Genomic DNA, 27,938 nt, shown 5'->3' on the forward strand with positions numbered 1-27,938 from the left:
AGTCTATTGCATAAACCAGTTGTGCTCTGTTGTGGTTGTCACAGTATTGTAAAGCTTAAACGAAAAGAAGAATTAAAATTGCATAAACAAGAAGAAGAATTAAACCAGGTGGCTCATACAGCGGCTGACATGGATAACCTTGATTTATAATGATCTGAGGCTGCATTGCAGCTGGTTGGATCTGTTGCTGTGGGGAGGCATGCTTACTGTTGAGGCTGCTGAAGTTGTGGATCCCTGTGGAAACCATAATTGGCATCTGAAGTAGATTGTCTAGCTTTGTTCATACGACCGACGCCATTATGGTTTCCATGAGAAAACTACTATCATTGAAAAGTTTGAAAGGGAAGAAGAAAAAGAAAAAAAAATCTCAAAACCTTAGCTCTAATACCATGAAAGAATGCAAAGAAAAACTCTAATTTTGATAAGTAAGTTTCTTACCTTGATGGGTAAGTCTTATGTATTTATAAATAAACATGGCGGTTGTACAAGATTCGTTTTTACAATATTTACATTTGAATTCAAATTTAAAAACTTGAATTCAAAACTTAAATTCAAAAATTGAATTCAAAAACTTGAATTCAAAAATCAAATTCAAACCATAACAGATCCGTTATGGTTTTTCACGGTACCTTGTGTCGGCGATTTATGGTCGACACGAGGCGATTTTTCGTTGTGTCACTGGGGGGCAACACGAAACCCCCCAGCGACAGCAAATTTACATTAAGTCAACGATATATCGCCGGAAAATTGGCGATATATCGCCGACGGTCGAAAAGTCGCGACATCCATGACTGGTTTTTCAATTCTTGAAGGCGCATCCATGGATAACAGAGGAAGAAAGGGAGAAGCAAGTCTTTTAGGGTAGATTTCGTTAGGCCGTCGGTTTTACAACATCCACAGTTAGAAGCAGTAGTAGCAGCAGCATCTCTAGCAGGAGGAGGTCAGAACGGTGAGACTTTTAGGGCGACAATGAATCTCAAGCGGCTAGACAGAGGAAGAGGAAGGGAAGAACACGCCTGACCCGACGGAGAAAAAACACTCTGTTAGGAGGAATCCACCAATTTAAAAAACAGTAAAAAAAATTAGAGAAGTACCGATTCTAGAGACGATGACATTTTTTTTTTCCAGCGACTCCTTGGTTGTTCCCTAATGCGAGTTGATTTGTATATCAGTGCAATGCATTGATATGAGAGAATCAGATGGAGGCTGGAATCGCTGGATATTGATACCATGAGATCTAGGGTTAATTTCCTCCTCCAACAGCTTCATCACCTTCATCAGCGTCTTCGCCACAGAAAACCCAGCCTCCGACTCCGGCGGTCCGGCCTCTCCTCTAACCACTTCATCCTCTTTGCCTCTGTCATTGCAGAGAAGGGAAGAGAGAAAGAGAAGTAGAAACCCAGAAACGGAATGAGTTGAATGAGGGAACAGAGACTTGGAGATGAGTCTTAAATTAATCGCCTGACTTTTGGCGACATGTCGCCCGACTCGCCCTGTCGCCAGGGTCTGACACGGCGACATGGGCCGACATGTTGAACCTTTTTTCTACTTCTATGTTATCTTCAAATATTTTGTAATGTTTTTCTTTTTTTTATTCCATTTATATGTTAACTAAACAAAATAAAATTATTTTTCTATTTTTCTTTTCATTTCTATGTTAACCCGAAAACAAAAGAAGTTGAAAATATGTTAATGACAAAGTAATGAACAATTCCTTAAGAAGATTAAGAAAACAATACAATGTCAACTAGGGGAAAGAGAAGTTAGGATGCTAAATTACTAATTATCAAATTCACTGTTTAAACGATAAAGTGAAAGCATTGCAAAGTCCAAAAATTGGAAAAAAGTAAAAAGAATGTTATTACACGTGAAAGAAATTTGAAACATGGAATAAATTTTGATCGAAACCTTTGAAATTTCAATCAAAATGCTTGCATTTTTTTTTTTAAATTGAAACGAAACTAGGCAGATTTTGTTTCGGTACAATATTTCCATTGAAGCACACCCAAATTTGACCGAAACTAGTTGAAATCAGGTTTTCTTTTATAAAACTCATTGCTTTCGGACGAAACTTGCAAAGATATTTGGCAGGTTATGCAGAACTAGTATAGTCCCTTACAGAAAAGGGAGTTTATGACTCCTAGCACGTTCACAAGCACCACAAGCAGTGTGTCTAACAGATGTCAAGGCAAATAGAAAGCCTTGGCAATGTATCGAACTGCCTTGAATGATGGGTGTCCAAGCCTGCAATTCCCATCGGTGATTAGAGCACTGGTATGAACATCAGCAGGAGTGGTTGTAGTAATGGATAGTTGTGGAAGTGGCAAAGCATATAAACTACTGTCAGTCTGGCAGCAAAACACCCTCTTGTTCGTCTGAGAGTCCTTAATCAGAAATAAAGATGAGTAGAACTGAAACGAAACATTATTATTGGCAGAGAACATTGTACAAGAGTAATATCACAGCCATTACAAGTATAAGTAGCGGAACCCATAGCAGAATTAGAACGAGGAAGGCCATTACTGATAAAAATCTGGTCAGAACCAAAATAAGGTGAAACCCACTACTAGATTACTCACATCTGCAGTCAGATGATTATTAGAACTAGTGTCTAAGATCCATTAAAAAGTGCAAGACTCAAAAAGACAGGCCAGAGAGAAAACATTGTGCCAAGAAATGCGTTGTTGAACCGTCGTGGGTGATGAGAAGCATAATAGTCACCTTGAAAACAAATCTGACTAGATGACCGTTGATGATCCGAAGAATAGGATGTTGGATCAGAGATCGACTGAAGGATTGCTGCTGTGAAGAGAAGTTAGGTGCATGACGAGAAATCGAGGATTAGATTTCTCAGTGGACTGACTGTTGTATTTCACAAGTTATGATCCCTTTATTGGGATAACATTATACTTTACAAACTGAACCATAACTAAATGTCATAAATAAGTGACTATTAGTTATGGGTTAATGTGAAATATTGTTACTTCTCACAAATGATCATAAATCCAATTTCACTTAAAGTGCTCAATTGAATTGGCAGTTGATGTTTTTGATGGGAAAACATATGTGAGCCATTGTTATATAAAGGGTCCCTGAACCTAGCAAATAGATTAAGTCAGACACCATCATTCTGAGTTAGGGTTCAGAAGAATCCTTTAAATCATTTTATTATATCTGCAAAAACTTTAGTAGGATCAATGGCAGGAGGTATATAAAAGATATTCGCTTCCGCATTTGTTTTATCATATTAATTTAGATTTTCATGCTTATAATTTGTTTAACAACTAACATTTGACATCAGAGCCTTTTTCTAATATCTACCTTGATCCAAGGATGTCATGGTTTTTGACATATCTATGATGGTATTTCAAATTTTCACAAAAAAGAGAGTTTATTAAGTAAACTCTAATGAATTTATATGTATATTTGTACTTCTACATCATGTTTTTCTTCTTCTAATTATCCTTACCCAATAGGGATTGATTGATATTAAGCTATTAGAGTTCCCTCCTTGTTTAAGAATTAATTTATTTAAAATCCTTTCAAATGCTGTAATTTTTGTATCATTAAAAGTTTCCAATTTGAAAATTATTGAAGGGAAATTATAAAAAAAAAAAAAAGGGGGTAAGAAAAGGTATTACGTTTGAATACATTCATTATTTAATTTGTTATTTATTGAAATCCTGGTTAACTGCAATTATATATATTTGACAGAAAATAATTAATAATAATAAATTATATTCATTTTCTTTTATTCCTAAATTAAGGAGAGAAATGAATAATAAATGAAGATACTTATGTTCATTTATTTATTTTTAAACTCTCTAGAATATGTTTAATATTATTAATGATTTGTCACTTAATGAATATTTCTTGAGCATGATTACATGATTTATTGTTGTCATTGCAGTTCATTTTGAATCTAATATTTCTAATATTTGCATATTGGAACCAATATTTATCAGTTTATGCATGATGAAATTATGACTTTTATTATTTATGTGTAATTATCTAATTGTATGCAATTTCAAAGTATGATTCTATTGATGCATGGAATTTTTATATATGTAATCATACATAAAATCCAATGTCATGTGATCAATATAATTTGACTAATTAAAGATTAGCACAGGCATCTTTAATTATTTAAATTATATATTAAGAGTCTCTAAATCGCAAAAGGTATATGACATTCATTGTAATTAATATATTAATATAATGGAATTTATCCCACGGGAACTCCTGTTATATTAATTTGATTAATTAGGATGATACAACAAATTATATTTCTTAATTTACCCACAGGAATTGAGAAAATGAACATGATTTATTGGTTTCATCATTAAATTAATATGGATCTATTTTAGAAAATCTAGCCCACAGGCGGTTTTTGTATATTACCCGTCTGAGGTAAGAATCTACAATCCACATGAGAAGAAGCTAGACCCAAGGACCATTAGTGGGTATTTCGTAGGATATGCAGAAAGGTCTAAGGGATATAGATTTTATTGTCCATCTCATACAACTAGGATTGTGGAATCAAGAAATGCAAAATTTCTTGAGAATGACTTGATTAGTGGGAGCGATCAATCTAGAGACTTAGTTTCTAAGAAAGATCATTCAGATATTCACCCTTCAGCCTCAAGTTTAAGATTGGTTGTTGTTCACAACACCCCTTCGGAACAATCGAATGTTGAGCAACCGGTCATTGAAGATCCACAACTTGTTGATGTTGATCTAGTAGATCCAATTGTTCAACAATTACCAGAACTTGTTGAACAATCAGTTGAACAACACCCTCCTCAGGAGGGTGTTAATGCAACATTAAGAAGATCTACGAGAATAAAGAAATTAGCAATTCCTAGTGATTACGTAGTGTATTTACAAGAATTTGACTACAATATCGGAGCTGAGAATGATCCTGAAATGTTTTTACAAGCCATGAATTGCAACGAATCTAATCTATGGTACAACGCCATGAAGGAAGAGATGGATTCTATGGCATCTAATGGAGTCTGGGATTTGGTAGAGTTGCCCAACGGGATGAAGGCTATTAGTTGTAAATGGGTCTTCAAGACTAAAAGAGACTCATTGGGCAACATTGAGAGATATAAAGCCAGACTCGTAGCCAAAGGATTTACTCAAAAGGAGGGAATTGATTATACAGACACATTTTCCCCTGTATCTAAGAAAGATTCTCTTCGTATGATTTTGGCACTAGTTGCCCACTTTGATATGGAGTTGCACCAAATGGATGTGAAAACTGCGTTCCTCAATGGAGATCTAGAGGAGGAGATTTACATGAAACAACCTGAAGGATTCATTTCTAGTAATGGTGAGCATTTGGTCTGCAAGCTTAAGAAATCCATATACGGATTGAAACAAGCCTCTAGACAATGGTATTTAAAATTTCATGATGTTATCTCTTCATTTGGTTTTATAGAGAACATCATTGATCAATGTATATACCAGAAGGTTAGTGGGAGTAAAATTTGTTTCCTTGTGCTATATGTGGATGATATTTTACTTGCAACCAATGATAAAGGGTTTCTACATGAGGTGAAACAATTCCTCTCTAAGAGTTTTGACATGAAGGATATGGGTGAGGCTTCTTATGTCATTGGCATTAAGATCCATAGAGATAGACCTCAAGGGATTTTAGGTCTATCTCAAGAAACCTATATCGATAAAATCTTAGAAAGATTTCGGATGAGGAATTGTTCACCAAGTGTAGCACCCATTATAAAGGGTGACAAGTTCACTTTGAACCAAAGCCCGAAGAATAATTTAGAAAGGGAACAAATGAACAACATTCCATATGCCTCTGCAATTGGAAGCTTGATGTATGCTCAGGTTTGCACTAGACCTGACATTGCTTTCGTTGTGGGAATGTTGGGAAGATATCAGAGTAACCCTGGTATAGACAACTGGAAAGCTGCTAAGAAGGTGATGAGGTACCTTCAAGGTACTAAGAATTACATGCTTATGTATAGACGAACTGACAATCTGGAGGTAGTCGGTTACTATAATTCAGATTTCACCGGTTGTGTTGATTCTCGTAAATCGACATCAGGATATATTTTTATGCTCGCTGGTGGAGCCGTATCATGGAGAAGTGCCAAGCAGACTTTGACAGCTACTTCCACTATGGAGGCCGAGTTCGTTTCTTGTTTTGAGTCTACCTCGCATGGTGTATCGTTGAAGAGTTTCATTTCTGGGCTTAGAATTGTAGATTCTATCTCTAGGCCACTAAAGATATTTTGTGACAATTCAGCTGCTGTTTTCTTGGCTAAGAATAGTAAGAGTAGTAGTCGAAGCAAGCACATCGACATTAAGTATTTAGCTGTAAGGGAACGTGTTAAGGAAAACAAAGTGGTCATTGAACACATCAAACCGAATTGATGATAGCTGATCCATTAACTAAAGGCATGCCACCAAAGAATTTTAAGGATCATGTAGTTAACATGGGACTTGGTTCCATTATGTGATTTCATTGTATGAATGATCTTTGATGAAGCTCTTATTCATTATGTTGTTATTCTCAATTTCGGTGTACACATTCATTATTTGAGAGTAAACATATATTGTTGGACCTTGAATAACATAGGGTTTATTCATTAAGTAATATAAGCAGATTGGAAGGAAAATGCATTGTAATACATGGAAGATAATACTCATTCTAAGAGGACTTATCGCCATGATTCATGTGTTTTTGGTCCATTGAGTATAAATGTGGATATAGTATGATAACCCACATTGTGAAATATTGGGATCAAGTGGGAGAATGTTGTATTTCACAAGTTATGATCCCTTTATTAGGATAACATTATACTTTACAAACTGAACCATAACTAAATGTCATAAATAAGTGACTATTAGTTATGGGTTAATGTGAAATATTGTTACTTCTCACAAATGATCATAAATCCAATTTCACTTAAAGTGCTCAATTGAATTGGCAGTTGATGTTTTTGATGGGAAAACGTATGTGAGCCATTTTTATATAAAGGGTCCCTGAACCTAGCAAATAGATTAAGTCAGACACCATCATTCTGAGTTTGCTAGGGTTCAGAAGAATCCTTTAGGGCCTGTTTGGTTACATGAATCCAGAGATTTCAAATCTCTGGATTCATGAATGTGAGATTTATACCTGTTTGGTTGGGAAAATTTCTAGATTCATGAAATCTACAGATTCATCTTTTTACACTAAAAACGTGAATCTATAGATTTATGGGTATGTGGTGAAATCCAGAGATTTCATCTCTACTATTAAAACACTAAATATTTGCATATTTATAAATATTACAGATGAATCCACAAATTTCATTCCACATATTCAATTAACCAAACAGTTAATTTTATAAATTATGACTCCACAAATTTGAAATCTATAGATTTGAAATCTTTAAATATTTGAAATCTCTTGATTCATGTAACCAAACAGACCCTTAAATCATTTTATTATATCTGCAAAAACTTTAGTAGGATCAATGGCAGGAGGTATATAAAAGACATTCGCTTCCGCATTTGTTTTATCATATGAATTTAGATTTTCATGCTTATAATTTGTTTAACAACTAACACTGACATGATTTATTCTGATCAGGATATTGTTGACAAGAGTATCGTGGACCAGAGGGTGGCTACTTAAAATGATTACGAACAGAGCAGCTGTTGTGATTAAAATGGCCATCATTGGAACGATATGGGAAGTTGTGTTGAGAGAAGTCGGAGAGCAGTAGAGAGTCAGATGTTCGATGACCAGATTGAGAAGTCACAATATTAGCTGTGGTAAGCTGAAGAGAATCAGAGGATGAGTTTAACAATGACTTATGACTGATCAGCAAACCAAAGAGCTCAACGAAGGACACTAGAGTAGGCTGAAGATGGATGGATGTTGCAAAGTCTATAATCAGGAACCAAGCCATGGAAAACTAATGTACCTCGGGGTCCATAGCTCAGTGGTAGAGCATTTGACTGCAGATCAAGAGGTCACCGGTTCGAACCCGGTTGGGCCCTGATTAATTAGGTTTAATTGGCCGTCTTAGCTCAGCTGGTAGAGCGCGTGGCTTTTAACCACGTGGTCGTGGGTTCGATTCCCACAGACGGCGTTTCATATTTTTGATATTATCTTTTGGAGATGTAGGAGTAGATATTAAATCACGTGGCCGTGGGTTCGATTCCCACCACGTTTTCATTGCGATTGAGTTGGGGAGTATCGTACAGTCCCCAAGTTCCTTATAGACTCTGATATTGACCATAGATTACCTTGCCCTCACACTTAAGAACAAAGTGGGATTGTGGAACAGCAACATCACCACAGAGTTGAAACCGGTTTAACTTTGTTGGCCCATTCTCACAATCCACGCAAATATAGGAGTCATGCCTTCGAAAGTATTCTATTTTGATTAATATGATTCCCACTCTAGTTCTGGGTAATGTTTTGCCCTTGTTCAAACTCTTTGGAGAAACCCTTGACTATAAAACTCTTTGTGTTTTCTATTGTTTTGGTTATCCTCTTTTCAGGCCTTTTAACAAACACAAACTTGATTTTCGATCCAATCTCCATGCCTTTCTAGGTTACAGTTCGCGGCATCATGGGTATAAGTGTTTTGATCCAACAACGGGAAATTAATTATTTCTTTCCATGTCATCTTTGGTGAGCCGAGATTTCCCTTTAGTGAGAGGACCCCCCTTCCCAACAGAATTCCTCTCTCCCTTCTCTATTGGTCCCACCTCCTAGCCTTCCTCCCTTGGTTACTCCACCTACCCAATCCAACCCTAGCTTGACCTCTGGAATCCCCTCCTTATCAAACTCTAGTTTGGCGAACACTCAACGACCAACCCTAGCCGCACCCCTCTACCCACTTTACCTTTGGTTGAGTCCTCCCCTTCGTCTAACACCTTTGATCGAACCTTGTCCGACCCTTATTTATCTCTTCCACAAATCAGTCTCATGGTTGATCTACCCGTTGCTTGCCATTCGAAAAATTCTCATCCTATGGTCACTTGCAATAAAGATGGTACTCAGAGCCTGAAAGCTTATCTTGCCACTTCTACCGTTCCTGATCTCACCTAGATTGAACCTTCCGATTTCACCATTGCCCCCACGCTAGAGGAAAGTCGTGGATGGGGGGTTCATTGTTCTAATCAAGAATTGAACTGGGTCTTTTGTACCCCTTCCCTAGTCAGAAATTGTCATTGGATTTCTTCAGGATTAATAGAAAAGCATATGGTTCCATTGAGAGGTATAAGGCCCGCTTGGTTGCTAAGGGGTTCAACTAACAAGAAGATCTTGATTATAATGAATACGACAACCATTTGGTTGGTTCTATCCATTGTTGTTTCTAAATCTTGGCCAATTAGATAGCTAAATATTCAGAATGCATTTTTGCATCGCATATTACAGGAGACTATGTGCATGAAGCAACCCCCCGATTATTGATGCTCACCATCTACATTGTGGTTGTAGAGTACATCGTTCTCTGTAGAGTCTCAAGCAGGCTCTTCGAGTTTGACATACTAAGTACATTTCTATTGGAATATGGCTTTTAAGGGTCCAAAACTGATATTTTCCTTGTTTATCCATACAAAGATAGTCGGGTTCAATTACATTATGATCTATGTTGATGACATCATCCTCACTAGGAGCAGTGAAGCCTTGTTAACTACATTTTTGAAGCACATTGGGTCCACTTTTTATGTCAAGGACATAGGGGCTCTTCAGTTGTTCCTTAGGATGTCAATTGTTCAAAACCTTGATGGTTTACACTTAAGTCAGTCCCATTGAATCTTTGATCTACGTACTACCCCTATGATCCAAACCTGAAGAGCCATCATGTAGGTCCAAGAACCAGAAACATGAGTAGAAGACAACTGTGGGCCATCCAAATAGAGACTATTTCTTGAGAAGGACTTGCAGTCCTCTCCTCAAGGATTTCTTCCTTGGAATTCTCCATGGAGTGGTAGCCTTGTCCGCTGGCAGGGGCCTAAGAATCCTCTGCCTGTTCTATATCCTCCATGATCAAATGACGAGAGGGATCAAAGGGATCACCACTAACCCCGAATTCTTCATAGGTAGGGATGTCAATGGTGCGGTTTGGGGTGGTTTCAGGTTGGGCTTAATAGTTTCGGGCTCAAAAACACTCAAGCCAAATAAGGCCCATTAGCATAATAATTGTTTTGGGCCAGTTTTGGTTTGGTGCGGTTTGGGTTCGGGCTAATTAACTGTTTGGGCTAACGGTCTATACTTGGGTTGACTAACGGTTTGGGCTAATAGTTTATGCTATGCAAGAAAAAGAATAAAACTAAATAGTTGAGCATCCTATAACAAGAGCCAAAATTCTATGAAAACAAAATTGTTATATTAAAAAATGAAAAGTCATTCCATGTTGTAGAAATATCCCACCCACCTTATAGAAATCAAGAACTCAAATAATTAGTAACATAGAAACTGTAAGCTCGTTCCTTAGGCTCCACCGGATAGTTGTGAAACAAACTTAAAAACAAAAACCATTTTAAATTCTGACTTGTATTATGATTGATTGTCTTCAAATTGGCTTCTTGTTTTGTGAGAATGTTGATTTTCCCCCCTTTCTATGAAGTCCATCTCTATTTTGGGTTGGTATTTAGTTGGTATGCAAAAGAAATACCTCTCGATAAATATAATCATACTTAATCAACAGTCTCACATTCAATTGGACATTCATACTTAATCCTTCTAATTGTCTCTTATAAGTAGTAGAATGACTATTTGATCTTTGAATTCATGCTCAATTTTTTTAATAGTCTATACCAACTACCTAGTGGTAATATGATGATTCAAACAATATTTAATGTTAAATTATATAACGAGTTATAATGGGTTGCGGTTTGGGTTCAGGTTGGTGCGGGCTCTGCCACCCTCGACCCAAACACAACCCATTAAGGTTCGGTTCGGGCTATAACGAGCCGGTTCGAGCTACAAATTGACACCCCTATTCATAAGGTTCAGGTTGGTGAATGAGGTTACCCTTATCAACATATTTTGCCACCAAAGTTCTCCCCGCCTTTGAAAGTGAGCCCTAGGTTCAGTTGTACGAATGAGCGGGGGAAGAGTGAAGGATTTTGATACTTACTTTATGAAGAAGAACACTCAAGCATGCGATATGTGAAGTCAAGAGTTCCTTTGAAGCAATAGAAATCACAGGGTTAGCGCTTTGCATAACTAGCAGTGGTTTGAAGGTAGAAGAGACGCCTCTACTTGTACCAAGAAAGGTGACATTTCAAATTTCAAATGGATGGTGGAGATGAATCCAATTGAAGGGCCAGTGTAAGGCTGTCGATTAGGATATTTGAGGCCATCATTACTACCTATGTATGTGGTGGCAAATCTGACTCCTTGAGTTGCGCACACGCCCCTTCAACTAATAATGTTCATATCATAACTACAAATATTTGTGTTCCTGATAACTGCCTTGACCATCCATCCTAGGGAAGGAAATCCCATCGCACAAGCCCAATCAGAGTGACATCGTGGTCTGGTAGGGTAGTGGTTGAAGGAACCTGCTGTAACAACCCCCGTATTTCTAACCTGGGATCCATATTGCAGGTCCGATAACTCTAAGGTCCAGCCTAAATAAGATGTGGAATATCTGGATTGAAGTCCATGATCCATATCCTTAATTTATGGATCTGGATTCTCTTGATGAAGAACCTGCCTTACTAGGAAAGTGGATCACCAGTCAGAGTCATGAGGTGTTTGAAGATGTTTGGAATCAAGGTAAGATCTCCCCCACATGTTGTATAGGGTTAGGTTTGAGTTGGGGATCAACCCCTTGAGCAAAGCACCTAAGTACTGAAAAGTACTAGGGGGAGTTGTTTAAGGCGATTGATTGGCCAATCAATCGCCCCAAAAGACCGCCAGGTATGCTTGCAGGATTTTTACCCTAATTTTCCCCAGTCCCATATATATAGCAAATCTCAACCTTTTTACTCATTATTCTATTCGGGATTGCTGTTGTGGATGGTTAGGTAGGTAGAGAACGCGTGTTTGGTCACAGTAGCTCTATGAAGTTGGTCTTTGCTCTGATTTGACTCATGTCTTTTATATATTTTTGCAATTCTATATTTTGGTGATCTTTGAGGTTCGTTGAAACTATGGTGAAGTCTACTTGCATTTTTAGTAAGCTTTTTACATAATTACAGGTAAGGACACATTCTTATATATATATGTGATGATATGTTCTATGATGAATTATTTAATTCTTATATTATTCATTGCTCTTGTAACTTGCTGTAGTTGTATAATTCAATGATTAGTAGTTGAATGTATGTTGTAAATGATGTTTATATGTACTTTACTACTTTGTGATATAGAATGAATGGTTATGTTATAATGGTTGATGATGTGATGTAATTGTGATGGAAGGGTATCCATTTGGGTATCCACTGCTTGGGATATCAGAAGGTTGTGGTATGGGACACATGCTGATTGATAGCCCCAGCACTATCATGATTGTTGGATGACATACATAGGGAGTCTAGATTGCATGGCTACCCTAGATGTTGCTACCCTTTTGGTAGGGGAATTGAAGCCGAATGACTTTTGATTATAGTGATGTGACTCTGTTTCATCCTACAGCGGTAACCAGTCCGTGTAGAGATTCAGTGGTCCACTGTTAATCATGCAATGGTAGGGTTGCATATGCTAGGGTTTGGGCTCATATACATCCAAGGAGCGGCTGAGAGCCGTGAGGGGTCATGAGAGCATCTGCCCCAACAATATGTGGATGACCATAGGGTTAGGGAATGGAGTCTAACAGCGATAGCCAGTCCATGAGGGTTCTCATTCCTAGGTAGAGAAGGATACTAATTTGAGTTGGTTGGTGCCATAAGGGAAGTATTTGGACTATATGTAGTATGCTATTGTATGACCTTGCATTGGATTATAAACCCTAACATGCGCCAGTACTCATGCCAATGGTCATGGTAAGAGAGTGTTGACCTAAACCCCAGCCATGGTTGATTGATGAGGACTGAACCCCTTTACCCAGGATCCCAACAGAGGTAACCACTTTGTGAGGGATCAAAGCGACTAGACCTACCCAAAGGAGGGCTGGTTTTATATCTTAAAGCTTGTCAACCATCTAGAGAATTGCATAGTTAGATCTTAGTAGTAGCCATATATTTGCATATGATTCATTACATATGTGTTTCATTGGATATTCTGTCGATATGAATGTGAGATGTTTTTTTCCTTACTGAGTTCGTCAGAACTCATTCCTTTCTTTGTATGTTAAATTATATTGTGCAGATGATATTCCCGAATAAGGAGAAGTTTCGTATGACAAGAGCAACTCCTATGAAGCAAATGTGGTACCATCAGTGGAAGATTGAGATGTTTGCCACAAAGCCTCCTTTGGGTGCTTGAAGTGCGCTTATAACACCCATTGACGGTAAAAGGAGGCAGATCACCCGGCATTTTAAGAAGTCTTTGGAGAAAAACTGGAGAACCCCCTTTATTTCTAGATTATAAGAGTAGGTTTTGGCTCAGTAGCAAGCTACTGGAAAGAAACTGTTTAGTTAATATTTGCTTCTGTTGAACTGGATAAATTTTGGAACTTGATTATTTCAATTCTTTTCTTTGATTAATTCTTGGAGTATTTGGACTCTTTTAATCCTTTTTAATTAATTATTTGAACTTGTTCTTGCTTATGATTATTATTACTTGCATTTATTATTATTGATGATAAAATCGTGGATCTTGTGACGGATCGCACCCACGGGTTGTTGGGCGGGACCGATATTGGCGGGTGGGGTGTGACACCTACATCAAAGATGTTGCATACTGAGGATATTGCTTCCGAGGACTTGTCTCTAAACAATTCCTATGACTACTCGAATTTCTTGTCTTTTTCAAGGACCCACACATCGATACATTAAATGTTGCATTTAATGCCCCAGAGAAATGCATTGATATTCCATACATATACATTTATTGTAGTCCACGTATTAGGAGATCTCTTGACGTCGAGTATATCTGCCTGGAGCTTGCCTCTTGTTGGGTTGTCGAGGGCTCCAGGAAAGATGTTGACGCTTTGACAGTCAACATTAATTACAACAGGAGGCAGAATGAGCTGGATGACTCAACCTCAATAAAAGGGATCCATTGATCCTCATGCATCCAACGGTCCAAAACCACCATGCAAGGCTATAAATATCAATCATTTCTCAATAATCTGGTAGGATTCATTAACTCCCACATACCTACCCAGCAGCTACATTTGCTCGGGAAGTAATTCCTCTCTGCGAGAAATTGTGTTATTGTTTGTCTGACTCAACCTTCGGAGACGGCTGCCCGACCGCTATGTCATCTGCTCTAATTGTCTCTTTCGTGTAATTTTTTTGAACCAACCGTGGGGAAGTGTGTCAATTCTCAATACGAATAGAGGTTGCAGATTATTGAACAACATTTTTTTCACCTTAGACTTTGCATTTTTTTCAAATTGCATGTATCGAAGAAATGTCTATGTATATACATATAAAAATTCATGTGCAAATGCACGTGTGACCATACATGTAAGGTAAACAGGGAAATGTGTTGGAGATTAACTTTTGGTTTATTATGTTGATGTTTGAATAAATCTAAACAAAGTTTACTCTACCCCTATCTATTAATGTTTTTTTTTTTTTTTTTTGCGCTGAAAAAAAAAAAAGATCATCTAAAGTTTAATATATTACTTTTACATAGTTCACTCATTCGTTATCTAGATATTTCTACTTCTACTTTATCTTCAAATATTTTGTAATGTTTTTTTTTTTTTTTTTTTTATTCCATTTATACGTTAACTAAACCAAATAAAATTATTTTTATATTTTTCTTTTCATTTCTATGTTAACCCAAAAACAAAAGAAGTTGAAAATATGTTAATGACAAAGTAATGAACAATTCCTTAAGAAGATTAAGAAAACAATACAATGCCTACAAGGGGAAAGAGAAGTTAGGATGCTAAAATGCTAATTATCAAATTCACTGTTTAAACGATAAAGTGAAAGCATTGCAAAGTCAAAAAATTGGAAAAAAGTAAAAAGAATGTTATTACACATGAAAGAAATTTGAAACATGGAATAAATTTGATCGAAACCTTTGAAATTTCAATCAAAATACTTGCATTTTTTTTTTAAATTGAAACGAAACTAGACAGATTTTGTTTCGGTACAATATTTCCATTGAAGCACACCCAAATTTGACCAAAACTAGTTGAAATCAGGTTTTCTTTTATAAAACTCATTGCTTTCGGATGAAACTTGCAAAGATATTTGGCAGGTTATGCAGAACTAGTATAGTCCCATACAGAAAAGGGAGTTTATGACTCCTAGCACGTTCACAAGCACCACAAGCAGTGTGTCTAACAGATGTCAAGGCAAATAGAAAGCCTTGGCAATGTATCGAACTGCCTTGAATGATGGGTGTCCAAGCCTGCAATTCCCGTCGGTGATTAGAGCACTGGTATGAACATCAGCAGGAGTGGTTGTAGTAATGGATAGTTGTGGAAGTGGCAAAGCATATAAACTACTGTCAGTCTGGCAGCGAAACACCCTCTGGTTCGTCTGAGAGTCCTTAATCAGAAATAAAGATGAGTAGAACTGAAACGAAACATTATTATTGGCAAAGAACATTGTACAAGAGTAATATCACAGCCATTACAAGTATAAGTAGCGGAACCCATAGCAGAATTAGAACGAGGAAGGCCATTACTGATAAAAATCTGGTCAGAACCAAAATAAGGTGAAATCCACTACTAGATCACTCACATCTGCAGTCGGATGATTATTAGAACTAGTGTCTAAGATCCAGTAAGAAGTACCAAGACTCAAAATGACAGGCCAGAGAGAAAAAATTGTGCCAAGAAATGCATTGTTGAACCGTCGTGGGTGATGAGAAGCATAATAGTCACATTGAGAACAAATCTGACTAGATGACCGATGATGATCTGAAGAACAGGATGTTGGATCAGAGATCGACTGAAGGATTGCTGCTGTGAAGAGAAATTAGGTGCATGACGAGAAATTGAGGATTATATTTCTCAGTGGACTGACATGATTGATTCTGATCAGGATATTGTTGACAAGAGTATGTGGACCAGAGGGTGGCTACTTAGAATGATTACGAACAGAGCAGCTGTTGTGATTAAAATGGCCATCATTGGAATGATATGGGGAGTTGTGTTGAGAGAAGTTGGAGAGCAGTAGAGAGTTAGTTGTTCCATGACCAGATTGAGAACTCACAATATTAGCTGTGGTAAGCTGAAGAGAATGAGAGGATGAGTTTAAAAATGACTTGTGACTGATCAGCAAACCAAAGAGCTCAACGAAGGACACTAGAGTAGGCTGAAGATGGATGGATGTTGCAAAGTCTATAATCAGTAACCAAGCCATGGAAAACTGATGTAAGTCGGGGTCCATAGCTCAGTGGTAGAGCATTTGACTGCAGATCAAGAGGTCACCGGTTCGAACCCGGTTGGGCCCTGATTAAGTAGGTTTAGTTGGCCGTCTTAGCTCAGCTGGTAGATTGCGTGGCTTTTAACCACGTGGTCAGTTTCATATTTTTGATATTATCTTTTGGAGATGTAGGAGAGTAGAGATGTGAAACATGGAGGAGATCGCTCTCCGGGGAATGGTGTTGGTTCTAGTAGGTGGGAAATTTTCTTATGCAGGAATAGTGGGGACCTTGGTGCTATCAGAGATTGCTAGGGGCGCTTGGAAATTGTCTAAGGGGGGTGATCTTGCATTCATTGGAGAAAGGGTTTATCATCTTTCAGTTCATTAGTGAGGCAGATATGACCGAGGTGTGGCGTAGAGGATTCTGTTGGAATGTGGGTAAGCAATATATTTCGTCTTCAGCAATGGTGGCCGGATTTTAATATTCATTCTCCTCAACCTGAAGCCGATGGTTGGGCTAAACCCACCTCAACCACAACATGCTAATCGCCAATTTCCGAATAATGTACCTCCTTATGATAAAAACCCTCAATGAGTGGAGGGCAATCTCGCATAGAAGCATTTCCAATCCCCATCTCGAAGAAGAATCTCACTCCTTTGAATGAGAAGAAAGCCCCGAAAGTGTTGGTTGACGGCCTTTATTATTTGATGGTTGTTTCACGTACATAACAAACAGTGAGGTATCGGCTTTAGCCCCCATCGAGTAGTCTCTTCCTGGGAAGCGCAATAATGATAGTGATAGGCGGGAGGATTCTAGGTAGTGAGCATTCCACATTTCCTGTTGAAGGATGAGAGGAATCATAGAATCAAAGGCAATCGAATCTTATTAAAGAGCCAGATGGAAGCAAGTGGTACCATCATGTTACGTAGAAGATGGCTTGCTAATGAATGGACTATAGCCGGAACGAGGACACGGATTATAGACCAAATCTTTCCTATTCTCCTAGTCGAGCATTCTTGCCTCGCGCTAGGTGGTATAGTTTGTGTTAAGTTGACTCCGTCTCGATAAAATGATGACAGATTGGTTTTTGGTTTCTTAGTACTTGTTTAAAATAAGTAAAGCCCTTGAAAATATCCAGTGAATTATGGAATTATCTCCCAGAACTACGGAACACACGACTCTATTAGTGCCGTCGAATTACCAACTTTTACATGAATTTTCAAGTGGATGAGATCGGGCTTGCAGTGCAAGGAATAATGGACTTACATCACGATATCTCTTTCTTCCACATTCTGATTTTGGTTTCCCTATCACGAATGTTGGTTCGCGCTGTATGGCGCAAAACTTGGATTTGTGAAGCGCGAGCCCCGGGTGTCGTGGCCCGAGGGGCTCCGCGCGGACAGGCCGCTGCCCCCGATCTTCCGGACTTGGAGGACGAGGAAAAAAAGAATGCTCTTAGGCAGGTAGTAAACCGGGCTTTGCGCATACTCCTCTGGTGCTATTGTTTAATGCTCTAGTCGCGATAGCGGCTTCTGCGGGTAATTTGGTAACCGCAGGCAGCCCAGCCCGACTTAATGAGAGTTGCGCATGATATCACACGAGACGACTTCGAATATGAGTTGGACAATGCAAGAAATTATATCTGCTTTGGTGAGCACATTTATGTGTGAAATCTTAGGGCATAAAGCATGCATTTTATACACTTAGAGTGGAGTTACCTTGGGTTTTATATTGTTTTTGCAGATTTTAGGACTTTTCAAGATTTAAACAAATATTTGGAGTTTTGGGCTTGAATCATGCTATTTTACACGTCAAGAAGTCCATTCAAATTCTCAAATGCAAAAATAGGCTTGATCTGGAGCATGATGGGCTAGAGATGTGTGATTATGGGCCAACTCTGAAATATTGAAGAGCTAAAGAAGGCAAATTTGATCTACGGCTGAGATTTTAAATCAAATCTACAAAGATATTATTGAGAGAGTCCAAATGGAAAAGAGTCCTTGCATACCTCAATATCTTATTTCCTATCTTGGATTTAATTAAAGAAAGAAAAAGAGGAAAAAGAATTATATTCAGAAAGAAAAAGAGGAAAAATCCCGTTTTTGAATGCCTCTGTCCAGTTTCGATCAAATCCTTCATTGAACGGTCATCCGATGTCCGATCGTGTTGATTTTTAGAGGAGAGCTTCACGACTACTTAACCTCAAATCTAACGGTGGAATTATGCATCTGATCTCTCTAAGTTGGCGCGATTAGTACGTCAAAACCCTAATTGGCTGAGTCAGATAGAGACCCTGAGTTTTATTCAAATTCAGCCATCCTTCATATCTCATGTAAACTCTATAAAAGGAGAGCCTACTCCATCAAAGGAGAACATGTTCTAGAGCTTAGTAGAAGCATTCTTTCTTCTCTCTTCAGTTTATTTAGGTTTTCTCTAGTTTTCTTTGCTTGCATTAGTGAGATTTAAATTTCTAGATTCAATGTTTAGGTTTAATCTTTTTATGTAATGCAATTCAAGTTCAAGCTTCAAGTTTCAATTTTATAGATTTGTTTTTCTCTGGGTCTAGCAATTGCAGATTTAGATCATTCTAGATCTAGATCTGGTTGTTAGGGTTGGTTGAGATTCGAATCATTTGTTCAATTCGCAAGTAAGTAACCTTCTTTATTAATCTTCTCTCCTCCCTCCATTCCCGCTTCTATCTACCCCTCCATATTCTTGATTTAGGATTTACTTTCAGCATTATTTATTGTTCTCCCTTCCCCTAGATCCTTGATAAGAGATGCCTACAGTCGTGCCTCTCTTTGGTTAAGGCTTCCTTTTCCTTTTATTGCTTTGTTATTTACTTTCTGTTATTTACATTCTGCCTATTCATTTATCATCTCGGACCACATAACTGGAGCAAGCCTACAGTCGTGCCTCTGCTTCTGGTGACGGGTGGTGTTGCATCTGCATTTTAGCTATGAACTAAATTTTACTGACTGCTTTAACATACTAATTGGTTTTACTCTTTTTTTCCTGTCTTTTATTTATGCATTGATTGTGTTTAATTTATTTTTCGTTTCAATTCAATTGCATTAGACATATAGATTAGGATCGTTTAGTTTAGTTAATTAGTTAACAAAAATTGAATCATTCCACTCTCGCATTACTATTAAGAAGTTGAATGATAAGTGGTATATTTCCTTGAGATCGACTCGTTAGCTACACGATACCGCTTGCAGTTACTTTTAAAATTTCAAGACATGCTTCAAAAAGAGCTCCGCTTCCTTAAGAAAAGGGAAGCAGACAATGACATTTAGGTGATGGCGGCGGCGGCCCACCGCTACACACTTCCTCACTAAATCAATGAGAGAAGTGCTCAATCATCCTCCAAGAGATGAAGGGGGGTAGCGGTTTTGGTGCCATTCCACATGAAAGAGGACCGTAAGTAACTCAGTGCTCCATACAGAGGAAATGAAAGTTGAATTCGTTTGGATCCCTCCCACATGTTCAATCTTTTTTTAGTGGTTTCCCCAGAGATCTTTATCATTAACGCAACCTCCATTTTGCTCATTCATGGAGTTGTATTTTGTACCTCTAAGAAAGATGATTATACACCGTTAGTTAGTAATGTGGGTTGGCTTGGATTACTTAGTGTTGCACGCTTTGGGATGCGGAGGAGCTATTATTGCCCAACTCCCTAACCTAATGCGGCACTGGGTTTGGACTGTAGGGAACCGTCGCATGGGGGGACGTCTATTCCTTTTGCCGCCGCAAGGCTGGTTAATCGTATGCAGCAGGAAGAACAACTATCATTCCTGTGGACATAGGTCACATTGACCGAATGATGTTAATCATTTCCTCTCTCTCTCTCTCTCTCTCTCTCTCTCTCTCTCTCTCTCTCACTCACGCAATGACCTCTAACACCAGCATATTATCCAATACTTTATATAATCTCAAACTGTTAACCAGTACTTATTGTAAACCTAAACTCTACAAAATATGTAATACATGTAATACTGGGACTCCACAGGATCACAACTACAAGAGTCCTACACGATTGAAGAACAAGGACTTTGGCTGGCTAAATTCTATATAAGCAGCATGTAACACATCATTTCAAACTAGTAGAATTATCTCAAACTCTCCCATGGTCATAGGTTGCATTAATCAATAGAACCACACAAACTTGGTGTTGCTTCCACTGTCTCTCTCTCTCTCTCTTCTCTTCTCTTCTTCTCAACTCAATGCACCTACACTAACCCTAATTCAAAATTCTAATAGTTAAGTGTGCAGGACACTTCCCCCACAAAAAATCAAAAGCCCAAAGAAAAATTAGGAATCAAGTCTACCTCGAGGAATTCTTCCCTTAACTTCACCAACTCTGAGGAGACCAAATATTATATCTGAAGAAAAGTTACTGAACTTGGTTCGTTTGGAGATGAGATGAACGGATCATAGAATTAAATTCCAAACAGCTTATTTGGGTGAAAGTATAGGTAGAATACTGAACATGGTTCATATGCCTCTAAAATTTCTTGAGTTACTCTTAGACCTTTTCAAAAATAGCTTTTAGCGATGGATTCCAATGCTGTTTTTTTTTCTCATACTCTTCTTCTCTTTTCTACTTTAAAGATGGAATTCCAGAATTGTGAAAAAAAAAAAAAAAAAACAAATTGTCAGCAAATATGGTCAAATAAGTTCTGTGATAAAATCTCAACTATGCTTAAGCTTCAAGATTCAACAATAGGACGGAGATGGAAAAATAAAATGAAAATTAAGAAGGATATGTTGGAATTTATTAATTTGATTAATAAATTAAATGCCCAAGGGCAATATTGGAAACTCACTATTAGGGCGGTTACAAAATAGGGTTATATATTTTGGTAACCACCGCATTAGTGAGTAAGTAACTGAGTGATTCATTCGAACGAGCAAATCTCTGAGAAACGGCGGCTCCATCTCTCTCTCCCTCTCTCTTAGAATCGCAGGCTTAGAAATTCTTCTTTCCTAGTATTTGATCTTCATTCCATTAATCCACGGCATTTGGGTTGTGGATATTATTCCCTTTCCCTGTGATTGTGGAATCTCGCCGGTAAATCTTTGGTGGTGGAACGAGAACGTGGATCTAGACTTCCGCTACGAATACTTCAAGTAAGGGAAAGCGAATCCAGGTAAGGAATTTTTTCCCCATCAATTAATTGAATTGAATTACTTTTGATGTATTACCAACATTGGCATCAGAGCCATTGGTTCCCACGTTTATTGTTCCTCCCCATTGTTTAATTTTATTGTATGGATCCAATGGGAGGATCAAGGGTTTAATACGAAACCCATGGGAGAATTGATAGGGTTTTTGGAAACCTTTATGTTTTGGGTTCGGATCCGAGTGGGAGGATCCTTGTGAATTTCCCTATTAAAGATTTGCATGAATTGATAATCCATGATGATAATTATTTTTGTTTAATAATTAATGCTGGATTTTTTCATGTATTTTTTGGATGATTTTTTGGGTGAAAAAACGTGTTTTCCGTTTTTTTTGAAAAAAAATTTCGTTCAAGAAAAATTGAAAAATCGCCGTTTTTGGTCACTGTGGACCAGACGGACGACCGTCTGACTAGACGGTCGTCCGTCTATTATCAGAGTAGTCACAGTGACCCAGACGGAAATTCCGTCTGGGAGACGGTCATCCGCCTGGGCCGACGGCCGATCGTCCGCCGGACGGCCATCCGCCTGGTCACGAATGCGCCGACGGAATTTCCGCCGGGCGACGGCCATCCGTCTGGGCATAAAAGGCAGACGGAATTCCGTCTGGGCAGACGGCAGTCCGTCTGGGGAGATGGATTTTTTTGGATATTGGTCTCGTCCAGATCGGAATGTGTTTCTAACTTATCGGACACCAATGGCCCGACAATCAGTGTGATGTTTGGGCATTGAGGGCCTATTGGGGCCTAGTGGGAGCTAATGAGGTAGAAGTGTTCTGTGTGAACCACCTCATAGCTTTAACATGATTGCATGTTTTATTTTAATAAAACTATTTTATTTTGGGTCTATCAATCATGTTTCTTGCAATGTAATGAAACTAGTGTATAAGTCTATGTGGGTTTGCATGAGAATTTGATTGAATGTTTGTTAGCATCTCTTTTGGTTTAAATGCTTATCCCATAGGTTGACTATGCTAGTGTGATTTGTTGTTGCTTGAGTTGTGTTTTATGCTAGAATAGTTGAACTCATCCTAGTATGTAATGTCTCTAGAATAAATGGCTGCTACCAAGAGCATTGTTGCTAACTTCGCGAAAGGAGATAAACCGAATGAGAGGTATTATGACCTTTGGCACCGAAAAGGTGGCATATCTCCTAGAAGAATAGAACATGCTGGAAACCGTAAACTAGACCATGTCCCCACCCCGAGGAAGGTACCACCGCACAAGATAGCAGGAACCTTGAGCTTTACAATGCCCGGAAGAGGAAAGACCGGGTAGCCAGGATTACAATCCCGAGCTCCATGAAGGATGACCCGATGCTTCGATTTGAGAAGCATAGGACTGCAAAGTCTTTGTGGGAGGCTGTGAAGTTCCAAAGATGGAGGGACTTCCACCACAAGAGGCTGCCAGCTCGGACTCACCTTTGACGGTTATAAGATGCGCCGTGGTCACACCATGAGGCAGCATATAACCATCATGTCCAACATGATTAGTGAGTTGAGCGAATGTGGGCGCCTAAAGACCGATGAGGAGCAAGTCTCGCATTCATTAGGTCATTGCCTAAGTCTTGGGAGCATATGAAGATCTTCTTGACTCATGTTGATGAGGTCAAGACATTTGATCAAGCTGCCAAGCACCTTGAGCTAGAGGAGGATCGGATGTTGGCCGATGTCCCTCACATTGAAATAGTTGCTGCCGAAGCAAGCACTCGTAAGGGTGCAAGCTTCAAGCGCAAGAAGGAGAGAGCTCAACCTCAAGTGGTCTAGGCAAAGTAATAGAGGTGGGAACAGAAACAAGAGTGGTTTATGAGACATGGTTTTAGAGTTGTATTTGAAAACAATTCTTTGGTTTTGTATCTCGGGTGATACAGCTTTATGGTTATGGTTTTCTTTCGAATGGTTTCATTGTATTGGATACAATTGATTATTCATTTAATTCTAGTAGTGCTTTTGTTTGCCAAGATATCGTGTGTATTGTTTCTAATTTGTGGCATGCTAGACTAAGACATATTGGTTTAGATAGGATGAACAAAGTTGGCAAGAGAAGGTCTCTTAGGCCAAGGTTCACTATCCGATTTGCCAACTCGTGAGTCATGTCTAGCAAGAAAAGCAACTAGAAAACCATTTAAAAGGGCTTTGAGAGCCTCTCTTCCTTTAGAACTTATCCATTCAGATGTGTGTGGACCCATGAATGTGCATACTAGAAAAGGACAGTCATATTTCATCACATTCATAGATGACTATACAAGGTATGGTCACATTTATCTAATTTCTCATAAGTCAGAAGCTCTGGAATGTTTTAAGAAATTCATGAGCTTGGTTGAGAATCAGTTAGATAAAAGGATTAAAACTCTTAGAACGGATAGAGGAAGAGAGTATCTCTCCGATATGTTCAAAGGGTTATGTGATGAAAAGGGGATATCTAGACAACTTACTATTCCAAGGACTCCACAAAAAATGGGGTTGCCGAGAGGAGGAATAGAACCTTGCTAGACATGGTGAGATCCATGATGGCGCAGGCAAATCTACCGGCCTATATCCTCAACAGAGTTCCAACCAAATCGGTTCCTTCCACACCATATGAGTTGTGGACCGGAAGGAAGCCAGATTTGAGTTACTTGCGCGCATGGGGATGTGCAGCATATGTTCACTCTACTTCTCACCAATATGGAAAGCTTGGACCCAGAGGAAGAAAGTGTATCTTTGTGAGATATTCTGAACCCTCAAAGGGCCATGTCTTCATTGGACTAGATGAGAGTGAGAGGAGAACGGAACTTGAGTCTAGGGATGCAACATTCTTGGAGAATGATTTTCCATCTCTTTCAGGAGTTAACAAAGAATCATCGGAATTCTTTGAGATACAAGATAGTGGTCTTGTCACTCCAGGGATTCAGATTCTGGATAATGAACCTGGGGTTCATCCAGAAGATCCTAGTGGGAGTGGGAGTGCAGATGTGATAGCTACCTTAGACGGTGAGCAATCTGACATGCACTTGCGCCGTAGTGGGCGCGGGCTAGTTCCTCGTCGACGTTTCGACATAGAGGATGAAGCCTACATGGTAACTCCTGAAGAGATCGACTGTGAGATGATTTCAGTCGATGAGCATGAACCAAAGAGCGTGCAGGAAGCTCTTGCGGGGTCAAGCTCAAAGGAATGGTTAAAAGCAATAAAGGAAGAGTTGGAGTCGATGAAAGTTAATCATGTCTGGGACTTGGTTGACTTGCCGCCAGGCCGAAAGGCAATTGGGAACAAGTGGGTTCTCAAGATCAAAAGAAAGGCGGATGGATCTATTGAGAGATTCAAGGCTCGTTTAGTGGCTAAGGGCTACACCCAACGAGAGGGCGTTGATTATGAGGAAACTTTTTCCCCTGTGGTTAGGTTTGCCTCAATTCGCCTCATACTAGCCATTGTTGCTCAGTTGGACTTGGAGCTTTATCAGATGGATGTAAAAACTGCTTTTCTCAATGGAGAACTTGAGGAAGAGATCTATATGGATCAACCTCAAGGCTTTGAAGCACATGGACTTGAGCGCAAAGTGTGCAAGCTTAAGAAGTCCAATATGGCTTAAAGCAAGCATCTAGACAGTGGAATGTGCGCTTCCACCAAGCTATGATGGAAAATGGTTTTTCCATGCTTGAGGAAGACCACTGTGTTTACACCAAGAGATCTGATAATAATTATGTCATTCTGACACTGTACGTAGATGACATACTTATGGCTAGCAATAGCAAGGAGCTATTGGAAACCATTAAGAAATGGTTGTCCTCCGTATTTGATATGAAGGACATGGGTGAAGCAAGCTATGTGCTTGGTGTCAAGATTGTCGAAATAGGCAAAAGAGATTACCGGGTTTATCTCAAGAGACCTATATTGACAATGTCTTGACGAGATATCAGATGCACAACCGCAAACCAATTGATACTCCAAGTGGAGAAGGGTTTGCATTTGAGCCTTGATATGGGTCCTAAGACTCCAGAGGAGAAAACCAAGATGGAAAGAGTTCCATATTCCAGTGCAAGTGGGTAGCCTAATGTACGCTATGATGTGTACTAGGCCGGATATTTGTTATGCAGTGGGTTTGGTTAGTCGGTACCAATCAAACCAGGCATAGAGCACTGGAAAGCAAGCCAAGAGGATTTGCGATTGAGATATCTCAGAGGAACGAGTAACTACATGTTGTGTTACCAAGGATCGGATTTGCGGTTAGTTGGCTATAGTGATGCCGACTGGGCCGGAGACATCGATGAGCGCAAATCAACCTCTCGGATATGCTTTCTTGCTGAATGGCGGGGCCATTTCGTGGTGTAGCAAGAAGCAGGCTTGTATATCCCTCTCGACCATGGAAGCAGAGTATGTGGCATGCTCAGCTGCGGTTCAAGAGGCTGTTTGGTTGAGGAGATTCCTTCGACATACTGGGATTGTGATGACATCCAAAGAGGCTGCCCTTGTCTCACTGTGGATAGTACGGCAGCTCTTAGCTATGTCAAGGACCCCAAGTATCATGGGAAGACCAAACATATACAGTTGAGATATCACTTTGTTAGAGACATTACATCAAGAAAGAAAGTTGTACTTAAGCACATATCTACTAGTTTGATGGTAGCTGACCCTCTTACCAAACCTATAGCCAAGGATGTTTTTATTTCTCATGTAAAATCCTTGGGCTTGCGTAGATTGTGACTTATTTTTGTACTGAGACTTTCTTATTAATGAGTAATATGAGTTCATTCCAGCATTTTTTTTATTCACTTTCTGTGTGATTGTGTTTTGCTAGCATAAAACAAGATATGTCAATAGGCAAGAGAATGGCTCACTCACACGAGCATTCGCCTCTGGTGCCTTGGAGGCGAGCAGAGATGAGACGGATTGTGAATGACTTTGTGTAGGTCAATTCATAATCATGATGTCGCCTTGATTTGGAATCAAGATGAGTTTCTCTATTGTGAAGAGAATCGACATGAATGTTCCCACTATTCATGTTGCCTATAGGAGCCAGGTGCGAGTACTTTATGTGGCGCTAGGGTGGCGACAATAAAGAAACTCGGGTTAGGCGCAAGAGGTTGCGACTAGACTAAGACCTGTATGGTGTTGAGATGGACATACGTTCTATTGTATATAGAATGCTCCACCATAACACATATATCATACTATGTGTGCTTAGCGATCATTGGAAATAAGAGGATGGATCCCTGCTCCTCTCATTGTGTGAGTCCTGGACCTTATGGTCCATTAGTCCATTAGGATTCTTAGTGACTTTCGACGACATCATGAAACGAAGGGTTGATGTGGCTACTTTGGGGTGTTACCTATGGTCATGATTGATTCGACCTAAAGGGGCACTACCGGGAAAGGAGTCAATCCTAAGTGTAGTGATGGTCTGGGGCGAAAGGAAAGGTTTGATTCAACTGCACCCTAAAAAGTGTTTGTTGGCGCCAACCGTATGTGTTGTTAAAGAGTGAACATTTTAAGGACAAGAAGGTGATCTCTCGGAGGGATCAAGATACCTTTAGTCCGGTGAGTTTGAATAAACCTAGGACACCGTGTTATACTAATGCTTATTTGATTTGTTTCTATGAGTGATGTGCCATTCGGCCTCTCGGGAAGGTTTCTAGTTTGGGGCTCACGTGTGCAGGTATATCACCGGTCGCACAACCCATTTTTCCAGTATGACTTGTGGATATTAGTGTCTGGGACACAGGTGGTCTATGTATCTGGGATACATAATGAAGAGATCAATATATATGTATATCTGGGATATGCATGTGTGTCTGGGACACAAGAGGTCTATGTATCTGGGATACATAGCAGAGAGATTGAATGTGTATATCTGGGATATACAAGTGTGTCTGGGACACATTGAAAGATTAACACTTGCCCTTGTGCAAGTGGGAGCTGTTGGAATTTATTAATTTGATTAATAAATTAAATGCCCAAGGGCAATATTGGAAACTCACTATTAGGGCGGTTACAAAATAGGGTTATATATTTTGGTAACCACCGCATTAGTGAGTAAGTAACTGAGTGATTCATTCGAACGAGCGAATCTCTGAGAAACGGCGGCTCCATCTCTCTCTCCCTCTCTCTTAGAATCGCAGGCTTAGAAATTCTTCTTTCCTAGTATTTGATCTTCATTCCATTAATCCACGGCATTTGGGTTGTGGATATTATTCCCTTTCCCTGTGATTGTGGAATCTCGCCGGTAAATCTTTGGTGGTGGAACGAGAACGTGGATCTAGACTTCCGCTACGAATACTTCAAGTAAGGGAAAGCGAATCCAGGTAAGGAATTTTTTCCCCATCAATTAATTGAATTGAATTACTTTTGATGTATTA

General features: G+C 39.1%; 3 non-coding genes across 3 annotated transcripts; all 3 read left to right on the top strand.

The window, feature by feature from the left end:
* Window positions 1–7,947: 7,947 nt before the first annotated feature.
* On the top strand, window positions 7,948–8,019 carry TRNAC-GCA (transfer RNA cysteine (anticodon GCA)). The gene has a single exon. It is a non-coding gene; the product is annotated as a tRNA-Cys (tRNA).
* Window positions 8,020–8,038: 19 nt separating this feature from the next.
* TRNAK-UUU (transfer RNA lysine (anticodon UUU)) lies at window positions 8,039–8,111 on the top strand. Its single transcript has one exon. It is a non-coding gene; the product is annotated as a tRNA-Lys (tRNA).
* Window positions 8,112–16,438: 8,327 nt separating this feature from the next.
* TRNAC-GCA (transfer RNA cysteine (anticodon GCA)) lies at window positions 16,439–16,510 on the top strand. The gene has a single exon. It is a non-coding gene; the product is annotated as a tRNA-Cys (tRNA).
* The last annotated feature ends 11,428 nt before the right edge of the window (window positions 16,511–27,938 follow it).

Source organism: Hakea prostrata, chromosome 7 (genome assembly GCF_041222555.1).
Source record: "Hakea prostrata isolate BN-2017 chromosome 7, UWA_Hpros_2, whole genome shotgun sequence".
In the NCBI taxonomy this organism is placed as follows: Eukaryota; Viridiplantae; Streptophyta; class Magnoliopsida; order Proteales; family Proteaceae; genus Hakea; species Hakea prostrata.